The sequence below is a fragment of the Alosa alosa genome, chromosome 9, assembly GCF_017589495.1.
Source record: "Alosa alosa isolate M-15738 ecotype Scorff River chromosome 9, AALO_Geno_1.1, whole genome shotgun sequence".
NCBI classification, from domain to species: Eukaryota; Metazoa; Chordata; class Actinopteri; order Clupeiformes; family Clupeidae; genus Alosa; species Alosa alosa.
The window spans coordinates 11,936,878-11,952,764 of NC_063197.1; the positions used below are offsets into that span (position 1 = coordinate 11,936,878).

The following is a 15,887-nucleotide window of genomic DNA, read 5'->3' on the forward strand; positions in this document are numbered from 1 at the left end:
TGTACTGTAGCAGCCTTGTTTCTCAACTAAGAATCTGTTTTAATGGCCAAACAATCAAACAATGGGAAAGAGTAGACAGACTGTGGCCTCATTTGAATAATAATGACTGTGAAATATGACTGTATTATCGTGTTATTCAATCCTATTTTCATACAGAGGGCTTAATACACAGCTTGGGGAACTTTTCTATCTTGGTTGAAAAACATGGTGGCACTCACACTCGCCTAATCCAGTGGACTATCCTTTAATTTCTTTCCATGGTCCACCATACCACTGATGTTTCAGGTTCAGTCCCGCAAGCCATATTGTTTTTTCGAGTGAAAGAGAGGATGATCTGGGTGTCCTAACTGACTACTATGCTAGTGTAGCTAAGGGTCTATGTTAACATGTCTACTCTTCTGTTTTCCCCAGGTGTTTGGTCAACCATTGGGATAAGAACCTCTGATATGGAAGCCAGACACGGTGAAGTTGTGGTGAGTCTTCTTGTTCCATCTTCCTCTACACTCCCTCCTCTTCTTGTGATGTGACCCAGTTGTTTTGTATGTGTGGGTTGGTCCTTAATGCATCGTAGCTAGGTGTGGGAGTGTCACATGCCGTAATAAATCTGCTGACAATCTTGGCAACCAAAAATTCCCAGTGACCATAAAACAGTTGGCTTAGAAACCAAAAATGTTCAACTTCGATAAATCCAGTAACTTTTTTTTATAGGATTCAGGCTCAAATGCCACCCAAGCTGTCAGTCCCATAGATACACTGAGAGCTGAATCTTCTCTCTCTCCACACTCTCTTCTCTCTCTCCTCCCTTCCCAGTCTGGTCGTACTGCTATTGCGAGGTTGCTTTACAGATTAAAAGCGGTGTTTTCAGCTCTCTCTCATTTTCATACTTCTGTATGTTTTTTTCTTCCTATTCTCTATTTATAACTGAAGTAATGGGCACGAAGCCGGGGGCAGTTTCACAGAGTCACTGTTGTGATTCACAAGGTGAAAAGGGGGCAACTGCATTCAAATTGTGGTCTTGACATAAAGGAAACACACACTTCACTGTGAATAATCAACACAGTAAATAGCTGGTTGCCACTTCTTGAGCTGTCAATCAAAAGACCCCCGCCTTCATATCTTGCAGCATCTTAAAGTCCCCTGGTGGAATAATGAACTTTGACTTGACTTTGACTTTGGTGAACTCTGTTGCCTGTCCAGACAACAGGGTTGTGTACATACGGGTTTTGTTTTCATTGAATAATTGAGGGGAGGAAGCACTTTAATGAAGGACACTTGACTGAGATAGATTACACACGACTGAAATAGATTTCTATTGAACTGAATGAGTCGGAGGTCAGACAGCATGATATGCCTGTCACATAAATCTTTCATGCTTCTCAGTGTGTTCATGACAGAGCCCAAGGCTGGTTCATTAAGAGTCCAAAAGAGGGTTATGTAGAACCATGGCAGTAGTGAAACATGAATGAAGACAACAGGCATTAAAAATTGCTGACGCTGCATTATTCATGGCAAGAGAGTGCAGCAAGAATTGTCTTGTCTGACATCTATGGTATTCTCCCAAAAATAAAAAATACAAACCTAGAAAAGTCAAGCAAGTACGCCTGCAAGGTCAATAGCATGTCATAACAAACAAAACAAAATAGTGTCACTGCCAGGGGAGGGGGGTATGTCATTTTGGATTCTACGAAAAATCTCTGTCTGATTTCTTTGGGTTGACACATCATATTTTGACATATCAAGTAAACAGCATTCGGCTCAAGGTTCTGTTTTGACAGGGCACACAGCACTTCCCAAATTGCACTGCATCTTCAAATAATGAGTGCAGTGCAATTGTTTCCAAACTCTGATTTACCTCACTGTTCGACAATAGTCTGATGACAGCTCTTTGATCCCGTCAGAAGTTAAGCGTCAACACTGATATTAAGTTGCAACACAAAAAACCGAGAGAGAGAGAGAGAGAGAGAGAGACAAAGAGAGTGACAGAGAACGCTGCTGGGTTGCTTGCCACAGACTTTTGCCTTCTGAGCCTTTGCATGGAGACTTCTCCTGCTGAGATTCTCCAGTTGCCACACAGAATATATTATCCTAAAGCCGCATAGCACAAGTGCTCGTATCCTTGGGAGATGTCTCCAATATTGTTTTAATGAATCGAGATGGATTGTCTTAGGGGGCATCCCCCAACGAAAGCCACGCCATGAGAATAGAGTAAATACGCGTGACATTTTCTGCGCTGCATGCTCTTCGTCTCTGAGCTATTGCTTTGTCCCATAAGCGAGACACTACCTGTCATCCACGTTCATATTTACGCCCCAAGTTCATGGTGTGTTATTTCCATCTGGTGAAGCACAGGCAGGTGGCGTGGGTTCTATCCAGCCCTTTGTATTTATAGCAAAGATTCTGTCGACTCAATTTTGTGTGTGTGCGTGTGTGTGTCTGTGTGTGTGTGTGTGTGTGTGTATGTTTGTGTCTGTGTGAGAGAGAGAAAGAGAGGGAGAGAGAGAGAGAGAACAGTGGAGAGCTGAGTCTCTGCTGTAGTAGTGAGTTGTGGTGTGAGGTTGCCCTGAAGCGGATACAGTAGACAGAGGTTTCATGCTGTGCCTCACCCGCTCGCTCTGTCAGCACAGTCAAAACTGCGATCTACTCGCTTAGCAGAATTGTCATACATCACAGACCAGGGAAGAGGGAACCCTCGAAACCGCTGCCGGGGAACTAAGAGCAACTCTCTGGGTGCAGTGTTTATCAGTGCCTCTAACTCAATATTAAAACCTGCTCATTCAGTATCCACATTGGTATGTGGCATAGCATGGACTTAGTCACTAATAGCTTTTGTCTGCCTTCCTGCATTTGTATTGTAACCATTTGTAATCTGTCTGCAGTGGCTGTCAGTCTGTGTAGTTTGGTTTCCTCTCATCTCACCCACAGTGTCATTTCCTTATTCATTCCTCCACACATCCATCCTTCCATCGCTGCACATCTTTTGAACTTCTCCTTGACCAATGCTAGCAGTCAGCCTCACCTTTGCAGCGCTCTGCTAGATGTTCGATGACAAATGAGCTTTCAGCAGGAGGAAGGTTAGCACAGACAGTCCCCTCGCGTGTGTGTACACACACAAACACACACACACACACACACACACACACACACACACACACACACACACACACACACACACACACACACACACACACATCTCCCTTCCACGGAGTCACAGCCTGGTCAGGGTTAGAGGAATCTCATTGCTGCATGAGAATGCCTTCTTCAAAAATTCACCTCCAGACCGATCGATAGCTGTCTCTCAGCTTGGCGTCTAACGGGATAATCAAGCGTGCGAGGCGAGATGGGAAAGGTAAGCTGGGCATTTTGGGTACGGCCCTGCCTTTGGGGCTCATCTCTATTCATGTCATTTAAACATGGAGCTTAAGGACCCCATAGCTGTGTGACGGCTACTTTTGACGGGGCCATTCAACAGTAATGTCAACTCCATGGCCACTGCATGATGTGATGAAACCACCTTGGCCATAAGAATGTCACCCATTGCCATTATGACCTATATGCATAGTTATGATCTGAGCTACTGACACAGTGGATAGATGTTGGAGTGGATGTGCTTTTTTATGCTTTTTGGTTTCACATGTTTTTGTTTGTCGTTTTTATTTGCCAGCTTTTATCATGTTCCACATGGCATTTAAACGCTCTATTAAATGCACACTGGCATGAGATAATGAATTGAAGTCCTGATGAATAGACATTTCCTAGTTATTGTCATTCTTTGTGCCAGGCCCAGTGGCTTATAATCAGATTTGCTCCAAAAACGCTTACATGTAAGCAGGGTATATTAAAGTGAATAGAAAGAGCTAAATAATGACAGTGGAGTATCCAAATGCTGTGTGTGTTTACTGCCCAGATGGCAGCTTGCTTTAGAACAGATCTAGACCTGGCCTGGAATGGATTCATGCCACATACCAGATCAGGGCCAGATCAAGGCTATATGCACCCCATAATTAGTAGCGTTCTATGTAACATTTCTTTCAGAAACCACTGGCAATGCCACAACCCCTTCCCCTGACTGTCCGATTGAATTCTCCCAATTGGCATGGTCTAAATATTACAGGGCATCTTTGGACCAATCATGACCCAAAGCTTCGACCCATTTTGATCCTTTATTTTTCCATGCTCAGTGTGTGTGTGTTTGTGTGTGTGTGTGTGAGTGCCAAGGCAGATATGGGGACAAAGGGGTGTGGTTTGGGATTAAAATCTTGGATATGAAACAGCTGGGCATAAACAAAATGTGGGAACAATGCATGATGTCGCCTCTGAAAGAGGGAGGGAATGGAGGAGGAGGTAGAGAGAATGGAGAGAACAGAGAAACTAAATGAGAGAGAGAGATGCAAGAGTAGCACATGGTGTTGTTGCTAAAAATGAGAAGAAGAGTGGATGAGAGCGTGCGGGAGAGATAGTGGGACAGACAGACAGACAGACAAAGAAACCAGTGACCCCCAAAAAAAAAAAAAAAAAAGCAAAGGATGAAAAACAGAGAAATGAGATAGAAATATACATGGAGAAGGATGAGAGAGAACAGCAGAAGCACAACTGGACACAAGAGAGAGAGAGAAGAGAGAGAGAGAGAGAGATAGAAAGAGAAGAGAGAGAGAAGAGAGAGAGAAAAAAAAAAACTGGCAAGGGGATGAACATTTCTGTCCTCTCTTTGTTCAGATCAGAGGGATTGAGTCCACATTCTGCACACCAAATCCAGCAAATGCTGCACCCCACTACACTACACAGAGTTGAAGGGGAGGAGAGAGTGAGAGAGCGAGAGGGAGGGAGAGAAAGTGGGGTGGGGATTTGGGGAATGGGGATGGATGTTTTCTTCTAATATTCTCCCCTTTTGCATCTTTAGACGTGGAGTGACTCTGACAGGAGTCATTTAGTGTAGGCCTACCATATGCCGAGAGGTTTGGATAAATCACCTCTTGGCAGTTTTTTTTGTTGTTTATACCTTTGGCTGTATTTGATCTTTGGTTGCAGCCACACATGAATGCTTGGGCAAGTGTTCTCACACACGCAGACATGCATGCACACACACACACACACACACACACACACACACACGCATATATGCACACAAACAATTGCAGGTACATACTTGCATGTACATGTACAAACAAAACATTTGCTCACTACTAGTCCTACAGACAGGAAAGCTCAGCATCCTCCATGATGGGAGTATGATGCAGATTTTCCAGGACTGGCTTGGCTGTGATAAAGGAGGTATTTCCCTGTCTAAAAGTCCCTCTGTGGGGGTGGCATCTAGCCAACTTCCCTTCCTCCTGAAATGTGGATCAGTGAGGAGGAACACCCCAGGTTCCTGACTCAGCCTCATAACCTTGATTAAGAGTGAAAAGGCTCGGGTGCTGTGGGCGGCCGCTCACTCTCTGACAGCCTGAACTGAAATCAATACCCTGCATGATGGGGTGACTCACAGGGTTAAAATTAAACTACGCCCCCACACACACACCATCCACTGCCATCCAAACCCGTCACAATCACTAATCATTTCAGGAACAAAAGCGGCTGAAGGGTTTTTAATTATAACCCGATCATTGACAGGTATGTCCTGGTGAGCGCGTGGATGCTTGCGGCAGGCAGGCAGCCGGTCGGCCGGTACTCTGTCCTCATTCTTCTGCTGCGCAGGGAGCTAAGCAGTTGCCTTATGTGGGACACCGCTTAGTTGTTTGCTGTGATTATATTGATGTCATTGTCACAAGAAGTCAAACGCCACTGTGACAGTGCATCAGCACTTTTACCCTCGCTTTTAAAAGAAGACCCACACATCCAGCTCAGAAGCATTGCACCCCCCCTTCTCCCCTTTTTCTTTTTATCTTCTTTTGCGCATCTTGGTTTTCGGTGTTGGAACTCTTACTCAGTCACCCCGCCCACTCCTTGCGTTTTCCCCTGAAACCGAGAAATCAGGACAAGTCGGCGCAGAACGGGTTAACGCGCAATCGGGCTCGTGATTGGCTGTGGGATCCGTGGTTTTAGCCACCCTAAGAGAGAGGTAACTAGGCAACTTCAGCGGGAGCAGCGAAAGAAGGGAGCGAAAGGGTCGAAAAGAAACGCAAAAAAAATCTTGACACTCTTTGGCCGCGATGGGAAAGATGTAGTCCAGATTTGTCTGTATGTCCCCGGAATGGGAAACTGGATTACGGTTATAACTGTATGGACCTCGGAGCATCGGGATATATAACTGGATTTTTTTTACTATGAGAAGTATGGGAACCGCACAATCTCACATCAGTCTGAAGGTAGGCATATAGCAAGCAGTAGCAGGTGCACATTGCTATGGACCGCACTGAAAGAGTCTTTTAAAAAATATATAATCAAATTAAATTTAGGCTACCTGTGTCTCTTGCTTTATTTTAAAGGTTTTAAGGGTTGTATTCTTTGATCTTTGTAAATGGTCGATTGATAGCCTACGTTAGGAATAAGTGAATCAGTTACTATTGCACATTGTTTTACAGATAATTAAGTTGTCGAAGAGCCTTTTAACATTACATTTTACACAGAAAGAATACTTTATGTGCACCGGCCAACGTTTTATCTCAATTTTAACTCTATCTGCCCCCCTTCTCAAATGAATCGGCATTCAGTGAGTGCAATTGCTGCATTGACATGCTTACTGTTCGGTAACGCGGAGGAATGGTGGTGTGTCGATTAATTTGTGGATACAAATGTTTATGGCGACATTAAAGTATTATGAAACATTGTTATCGTACCATTGGCAGCATTCAACACTGTGTTTTTCGGTTTGCTATCCTGTGAGCTCTGAGCTCAGTGCAGAGGTTGCGCGGTGCTTTTTGGTCTCTTGAGCTGCTGTGTAGAAATCTCTTGCCCGGGCTTTGAGTAAGCACTCCGTCGTGCGGCACATCTCTGCTGTTGCTGTAGATTTGTGTCGAAAGGGCTCAAACGATAAAGGTAACGCTAAAGAATTTTCTCACGAACTATGATGTGGAATAAGTTGGTTAGCTTTTTGCGCAGATATGTTGTAGGCAATGGCACTGGAGTCACGATGGCAGAAGACTCTAGCCTGGTGATTGAGTTTGCAGGGGCTCCGCTGCATTTTAAACCTGCATTAATCGTAGCGTCCCGGTGGTGGAAGATAGCTTCGCGGGGAGAGCCGCTTTCCCCCGGGCTGGCCACAAATCATTTGTCCATGAATAAACGCACTCGTAGCCTACCTTATTTGTGATAGTTTTGGTTGGTTGTTTTTTAATACACGAAAGGACCATGCCCCATTACTTATGTTCGAAATGCTTACGTTACACGCGAGTTGATGTGACAGAAGACATTGCTTGGGCTATGTTTCGCTGTGGGTAGTGGGGGGGTTATGATCTTTTAGTCGCAGGGGTGGGGGTGGGTGGATCTCCCGACTCTAGCAGGGGGCTGGCGGGCTGATTGTGCCGGGAACAACTGCGGCATGTCACTTCGCCGTGATTCCGCCGGGAGCAGCAAACGTGGTGGTGAGCACCCTTGCGAGCTCCCGGAGTCTAGAGCAACGAGTGCCCGCCCGGTACCCTACTGTTACGATACGCGTGCGTACTCTGGCATATGTTTTGCTGTACACGGTGTACCGCTTTCTGTCGTGAAACATGGTGCTTTATTGTTACATAATTTAAAAATAAATACAGCGAAGCTTACTTAAACTCACTGCACAATCACGATGTTTGTGCATGCACCCTCCCCTGTATTGACATCCATATGGAACAATTCTGTCGTAGAGCTGGCCCATACATTTCACGCTTTATTATTTCAAGCAGGTAGCTGTTTTAGTCATTGACAGCATCGTGACATGTCAGTAAGCACCAGTAACAAACACAAATCTGCCATCATTAAGGGCCTCAAGGCTTCCCTATGTCGGTCACAGTTCAAAGGTCAGTGGTGTAGGTCATAAATGTTTCTGGCTGAGTTTGATCCTACTCTTGCCTATAGGCCACAATCAGTATTAAAGGCCTAAGAGAGGCGTGGAAATGTGTGTTAACTGGAACCGCAATTGTCTTTCAAACTGACAGGTCTGGCAGGCAGACCCCCAGACTCCAGCCCCGGAGTGGTGGGCCCATATTGGGAGGTGGGTGGATGGGTGAATGGGGTTGGGGGTTGGGGCTGAGGAGGTTAGAGATGTAGAACCCCCAGCCTGTTCTCCATCCTGTCTCCTTCCAGAGGGTTTGGACAGGCGGGACCTGTGTTCGTCACTTGCTCCCTGGCACCGCTCACCAAGCCCTGGTGTGTTTCTGGATCAGTCTGCAGGCGGCGGCAATGCCAGGGGTGTGTGTGTGTGTGGTGTGTGTAATGTAGAGTGTGTGTGTGCTCTGTCTTCTGGACTTTTCCCCACGTTCCTAGCCACGGGAAGGCCATTTACTTCAGCTTGAGCAAGCCCAGCAGGTGACGGTGCGTCTCCATAGAAACGTGGCGCATAGTGAGTGTTAACCCACAAAGGCAACATTGTCTTGCTCTCTTCTCTTGCTCTCCCATTCACGCTAGTTATTCTCAGTTTGATTTGGGGTCGACAGGAGAGCGGCGGGCTGCAGATCCTTGGGAGGCATCTGTTGGCAAACGTTGTCACAGGCTGCGTAATTTCACTCTGTGGATGGGCAAAGCCAGAGGCTGTGAGGCAGTAGCATGCTAGCTGTGAGGCAGTAGCATGCTATTTCCCCTTTTCCCATCTATACCAGGCATAGTATGTGTATATGCATGCGTGCGTGCGTGTGTGGATCCTGGTTGAATCTTTTGGTATTTCTCTTTGAATCGTCTGGTGGATTCTGAGGATTTTGTGTTTTACATCATTCATTTAAGACACTGGGCTTTACTGCATAAGACACTTGTTGTTCCTGTTGCTCACAGGATTGAATCTGTTACATCGCCTGGAAGAAGCTATGATCTGTGTTGCTGTTAGGCCATCTGTGATTGATCTGCAGTAACTGATATGGGAAGCTGATTGATCTAAACACATGTTGTTCAATCCATGAATAATGAATAAACATCAATAAAAAGACAAGCATCTGACTAATTCAGTATTTCTCCAGCTTTGGACCATTGAACATAAACAGAATGGTATTCATTTTTAAATAGATAGGCCACTACATCAGAACCCCTGTGTTAACCCCAGAATGAACTGTCTGGCTACTAATGTGTTTTTTTGTATTTGCCTAGTCATTCCACAGAACATTTTGTAGAGATGTAATGGGTAAATTCAAACTGAAAATGGGGAGCTAAGTTTTCCCTTCTCAGTAGCCTTGCCTGGCAGTTTTGAAATAGTTAAGGGGGTTGTTTGCTGTGGCACTTGAGTGGCTTACCTCAGTCACCACCAGAGCGTCCGAGAACGATATAGCCTCTCCCCAGGAAATCCCTTTCCTGGCCCTGTGTATTGACTGCCCGCTTCCAGGCCCTTGTCATTGATCCCTTGGCGAGGCGTGACATTATCAGCCTCCCCTAATTAAAAGTCAGCTATGCTGCCACAGAACCAACGCGGTGGTGGTGGTGGAGGTCTTCAAGAGCTAGCGCGCTGCACTGCTACCGCTAATATTGTTTAGCCACCACGCTAATAAAAGATAATACAGAATGCTGCACTCTGGCTGAATGCTGCAGCTGTGTAATTACCATTAGCGCTAATAGCAGGGTCACACATCCCGGTCCTTTGTCTCTCTTTGGCTGGAATTGAAAAGTACTTTACTGCTGCTGCTACAGTTAGCCTTGGTTAGGAAGCTGAAGCAGGAAGTGAACAGTGTAGGGGGGTGGGGGGTATTGGGGCATGATTAAGGGCTATCGGTTTAATCAGTCCAGCCGTGTTGATCCTCTGAAGAAGGACACTTCATTATTCCTCTCAATGGGACTCTGTGGTCTTATCACTGATCAAGTGACCTCCCCACAAGTGCCATTTAGTGGTCATGATGCTCCTGGTGTCTCCTATTCATCTGTGTTAGATGCTGAATGGATGGACAGTAAATGAGGAGGGGATATGGTAAGAGAGGGACCTTGTGTTGAAGTACCCAACAGAATTCATTTGTTTGTTCAGGAGGACATGGGCATGTTTATTCTGTAGCCTGACGAGTTGTCTGCCGTTAGTTTGAATACATTGAAGCATTATGACAAATATGGCCCTGTTTGACATTGAAGGACTTTATATTCCTGACTTGATATTCCTGTCCATGTTCTTTCCTAAATCTACAGTATGGATAACATAAACATGCAATAGATTCAAGTTCAAATAAATAATGAGCATGTCTTGTGCTGATCGATTTGAATATGTGTGTGTGTGTGTGTGTGTGTGTGTGTGTGTGTGTGTGTGTGTGTATGTGTGTGTATTTGTGATGGCCAGAGCAGTGCAAAGGCACTCTCTCTAACCCATGCAAAGAGATGTCCTGCTAATCTGGCCCATAATCTTCTTAAAACACTCACAATCTGTCTGTGCCCTGTGGATTTGGGTATGAAGTGAAACATCCACATCAGCAGATCGCAGCTTGTGCACACACACACACACACACACACACACACACACACAGACACTCACAGACTAACAGACATGCAGACACAAACAAACACACACACACACACACACACACACACACACACACACACACACACACACACACACACACACACACACACACACATACAGTACACACAGGCACTCAGAGAGAGAGAGAACGAGTAAATGTATATTCACAAAAATTGCTCATATTCGCTCACACTTAACGCAGTGCAATGAATCTCCAGGCTCAGACAATGAGCCAGCCCTTGTCCTCCTCCTCTTCCTCCTCCCCTTCCAGAGCGGAAGCGACCTTATGTGATTTTAGCCCCGGCATACTTTTCATTTAGCAAATGACCCTCTCTTTCAATTATAGTATGCCTCTCCTGCTTCCAGAGCCATATCATAGATGGCACCCGCCACCGGCCTCTCATTCCTCATAAGTGGTTCTGGGTATAGTGGAGGGGAGTGTGTGGGAGGGGGGGGGTAGCCCTTCCACTTGACCCATGGAGCGTGGCGCTGGTGTTTTATTACTGAGGAGTGTAAGTGTTGTTAGTGTTCCTCTCTGCCTGGTGTTGTTGATTGGAGGGTTTTGATTATAGTTGGATGGGGGTGGAGAGGAAGGATGGCCGCCTCAGAGGATGAGACTGAGGATGATGATGATCATGTCTAAAGTCTTACATTTATAAAATGGAGTCAGAGGTTTGGCAATGGAAGAGGAAAGCCAGTGGAATGTGTGTTTGTGTTTGTGTGTGTGTGTGTGTGTGTGTGTGTGTGTGTGTGTGTGTGTGTGTGTGTGTGTGTGTGTGTGTGTGTGTGTGTGTGTGTGTGTGGTTTCTCCTTTGGTCATGTTGGAATTAGATTGTGCCCTACTACCCTATTGAAAATTACATTTCTTCTTTATTTCAGTAGTAGCCTGCAGAAGTGCATTATCATGGACTCCTCAAAAAGTGTGGATACACTTGCCGGGAAAGAGCAAGTGTGTATCTATTTACGTGAGTGAGAGTGCAAGGGGGAGGCAGAGAGAGGGAGAGAGAGAGAGGCAGCAAGAGGAAAAGAGAGAAGGGATTTTAGAGCATGTCTGTTTACAGATGGAAGCTTATTTTAAGTAGCTGTAGGCTTTAGCGCCTCAATGATGGTCTTCCCCAGTTTCTTCGCCTCCTATTGAAAAACATAGTGACTCTCTCTCTCTCTCTCCCTCTCTCTCTCTGTCTCTCTCTCTCTCTCTCTCTCTCTTTCTCTCTCTCTCCACCCCGTTTCGGAGTAGGTCTCTAAACTGCTCCAGGGAGCTCCAGGGCCCCTCCCCTCTTGCCTTTGAAGTGAAGATTACCTCTACGAGACGCAGACAAGGTGGCATCTATTATTTTTTTCAATTTCATTTGGAATGGGGGCAGAGAAAAATAGAAGGGAAAAAAAGCGCGTCACCAGCACACCCTCCTCAAATCCTAAACCAGGCATTCAGCGCCACATCTGTCATAGTAAGTCTGCTGGAATGCAAAGCTTCAGTGATTTCAACTTCTGTCCCTCCCTCTATGCCCTCCTCCACCAACCAAAAAAAAAAAAGAAAAAAGGAAAAATTCAATGGTTGATAATTCGGTCTCGGGAGAGGGTGTGTGTGTGTGTGTGTGTGTGTGGGGGGATTCTTGAACGATTTCCCAGCATTGCGTTGTGGTGCCTGCCTGGCAAACAAAGGCGGAGTGGGGGCTCTGTGTTTAAGGGTGGCATATGCAGAAGTCACAGGGTATTAGCACATCAATTAACTCACTTCTTTTTACACGCTTTTCGCAAACACGACCCCAGCACAGTGGGTGATGCACACAGGCATACACATGCACACACACAGGCGGGCATGCAAATTCACCCATGCACACACGCAAATGAATTCTGTCTCTTTCTCTCTCTCTCTCTTTCTCTCTCTCTTACACACACACACACACACACACACACACACTCAGACTAAAGTGTGGATGCTGTCGACAGACATGGAGTTTCCTCATTTAGGATGAGATTTTTGTTGCTCTGCAAGGCCCCAGTAGTGCTGCGCATTTCCTTCGACATTTGATGCCAATATAGAAAGCAGATGGGGAAGAGAGAAAAATGACAATGTATGCTATTTTCTCCCTCTTTGTACCTTTTTGTACCAGAGAGCCACACGGTTTACCTCTTTTTTTGTCTCACAAACTCCTTCGTTCCATGGGCACAAAGGAGACTTGATGCCACTGCTTGTTATTCACATGAGTGAAAGGGGCTGTGATATTCTATATTTCCCAGTGGTGTTCCTCCGCTGGTTCTCTCCAGCACTTTTCTGTTACCATCTTTTGTTGCCTCAGAATAAGCCAGGACTCTCAGAAGCTGAGGCTCCAGTAAGAAACAAAATGGCTCCCTCAGGACCTCTGCTCTGCCGAGCGCCTCCATTGTTACTCGGCAAAAAAGGGGGTCTCTAATTAGTTCGTACTTTCACCAAAAAAAAAAAAAAAAAAATATATATATATATATATAAAAAATAAAATGGTGGCATTTTATCTTCAGCCATCCCTTAGCTTGACTTGACTTGCTTTCTTTTGCTCTCATCTCAGAGATGTGCCTCTGGAGTTGGTGGGTTAATATGCGCGTTTGGCCTCCTAGGCCCTCCCCAGTGGCTCTTCAGTGTCTGGGCTGAAATTGGTTTATGTCTAATAAGAGGGGAGATGGGGGAGATGTGTGAGGGGTTCCAGGAAGAAGGAAGTGTGTGTGGGCGGGTGAATGGGGGGATGGTGGTGTGGGTGGATGGTTAAAAGGTTTGAGAAATCGGATAAAGACGCTGTTACCTAGAGGGTCCTGGCTGTCAGAATGGGTGTCATGCTGTAACCGAGGTAACGTTTGACACTTTTCCCCCACCAATGTTGCATACTCTCTCTGCTATCTGTCTCTGTCTATCTTTGTGTGGGGAGTGGGGAGAAGAGTTTAGAAAGATACCATACATTAATGATTTAGACTTTAGTCTAATGCTACTGGGGGGGAATGGAGACAAAGTCTGCATTTCAACTAGCTCACATCCACACCTGGCACTCAGCATGCTCATCTGAAATGATCCGTATGGGCAAGAGTTCTCCTGTTACCATTATCAGCTAGTCTGTTACATTTTCTCTGAACCTCTGAAAATATTTTTTAAAATTAACCCTCAAACGAAATTTGTCACATTGTATCCCAGCCAAATAGTTGACTGGCCTTTGGGTTGTCTTGTAAATTGATGTTGGTATTGTCACACAGTGGAGACTTTGTACTACTGCTCTGCGTTCTGGCTCAATCGCTTCTCCCTCTGGGCAGTGTTTGATAGAATATTCATTCCGAGCTTGTCCAGCTGGATACCTACTGGCAATGAAAACACAGTGACAAATGTGTGCTGACATGAGTGCCGCATTTGTTGGTGTGTGTGTGTGTGTGTGTCTGTGTGTGTCTTAACATGTGCATTTTCTTTCTCGTTTAATTGTTAATTGTGTATGAAGCTGGGTACTATTGGGGTTTGTCACTATGTGTGTCAGGGCCTTCTTTTATTAATTACATACGTGTGCGTGTGTGCGTGTGTGTGTGTGCATGTGTGTGTGTGTGTGTGTGTGTGTGTGCTCATATGTGTGTGTGTGCTCACAGCTTATATTCTAATGGTATAATATGCATGAGTAGAGATGAGTGTGTGGAGTGTGTGTGGTGTCATTCCTCCGTGCTTTGCCAGGGGTGTCCTTTGCAGGGGAACATCTGGAGCGTGCAGGGGGCATCCTCCGCACTCCTCCCCAGGAGAGGAGCAGCCAAGTTGGGCTTGGGCTCGTCATGGCGCTCCCTGCCTCAGCTGGCTGCCAGGAGCGCTGGGTGGAGGAAGGAGCAGGCAACCATGCTGACAGATGCTTCAGCGAGCAGAGCCCTACACCCCCAAACCAGAGCTACCATTTCATCATTCCATCTCTCTCTCTCTCTCTCTCTCTCTCTCTCCCCCCCTCTTTAACTCTTGCTTCTCATTCCTTTTGAACAAGTTTTCTTGAAGAATCCTCCCTCATTTGAATGAACCTCTTTCGTCTCTCTATTTTTCTCTATATACTTGAACTCCTAACATTCTCTCTCTCTCTCTCTTTCACACACACACACTCATCTCTCTCATGAACCATTCATAAGCAATTGGCCCTGTTCTTGATGAAGGTGGTGGTGGTAGTGGTGGTAGAGGGGGTTCGATCAAAAGATGGAATTCAACCTGATGTAGCACACAGAGAACAGGTCCCCCGGTGTGTGGAATGAGGTTATAGTAACTCAGTCAGACAGGGCCAGCTAGGGGACATCATTAGAGTGCCATATCTGTGACTTCAGTCACAGCCTCCTTTTCAACCCTGTTTTTTTTTACTCCCTGACCGCTTTTGGTAGTGGCTACCAATCTTTTTCACGTCCTCATACGGAGAGTAACCGACACGGCTCCAGTTCTGCACGAGCCACCGAGCCTTGGCCTTTTTTTCTGTTTGGTGAATGGCTGCGTGGCAAATGCACTGTGTGGCTTGCTCTTTTGGTCGGGGATCACAATGCAACTGGCTGTACAAAATTGCTTTTTACACGTTCCCTGTTCCTTACTACTCTCCCGAGCATGTTGGGTAGGAAATGACTTGGCTTTGCTCCCCTCGTGTAGGCTCCACCAGAGAGGGAAGATCCGTTTGCGTGTTTATCTATTTTTTTCCTTCTTATCACCCACCACAGAAAGGAGGGCCGCTTGTGTACATGTCAGAAATTGAAGAGGGTGGAGGAGAAGAGAGTGGTGAGGGGCCAAGGAATTCTATATTTATTTATTTTATTCTCCTTTTTTATTTCCTTTTTTTTTTCATTGTTTGAGTTTTGCGATATGAAAGTGCTAGCCCACACTGTCAGAGCGATAACAGCCCAATCTGGACCAGGCTCTTCATCTCGCCGACACAGAGACTTTGACGCTGCCGTACACTCAAGATTGTCCATCCGTCTGTGTGTGTGTGTGTATGTGTATGTGTGTGTGTGTGTGTGTGTGTGTGTGTGTGTGTGTGTGTGTGTGTGTGTGTGTGTGTGTGTGTGTGTGTGTGTGTGTGTGTGTGTAATTCTCAATCATGTTTGTGTTTTTATGTGTAGTATTATGTCCATTGTATGTGTGTTTGCAGAGTTTTGCAATGTGTGTACTGGGGGGCCCATCATGTCGTGTAATGTGTGTGTTTGTGTAATGTGTGTGTGTGTATGTGAGACAGAGAGAGAGAGAGAGAGAGAGAGAGAGAGAGAGAGAGAGAGAGAGAGAGAGAGAGAGAGAGAGAGAGAGTCCTGTTTGTCTCTTTATCAGTGCAGCTCGGCTCACTGAGCAAACGGGATAAATGGAGCTGCAGCGACTGAGGCCGCA

General features: G+C 45.8%; 1 protein-coding gene across 2 annotated transcripts in view; it reads left to right on the top strand.

Annotated features, from left to right (window-relative positions):
- Positions 1-411: 411 nt before the first annotated feature.
- The window catches only part of dab1a (DAB adaptor protein 1a), a 133,281-nt gene continuing 117,805 nt past the window's right edge, over positions 412-15,887 (top strand). Inside the window, exon 1 of one of the 2 annotated variants that reach the window (XM_048251921.1) lies at positions 412-473. The gene's annotated coding sequence lies outside the window, so the exon portion shown is untranslated. Of the gene's footprint in view, positions 474-6,012; positions 6,303-15,887 lie in introns of those variants that run through there. The other variant, XM_048251920.1, reaches the window with a different exon arrangement.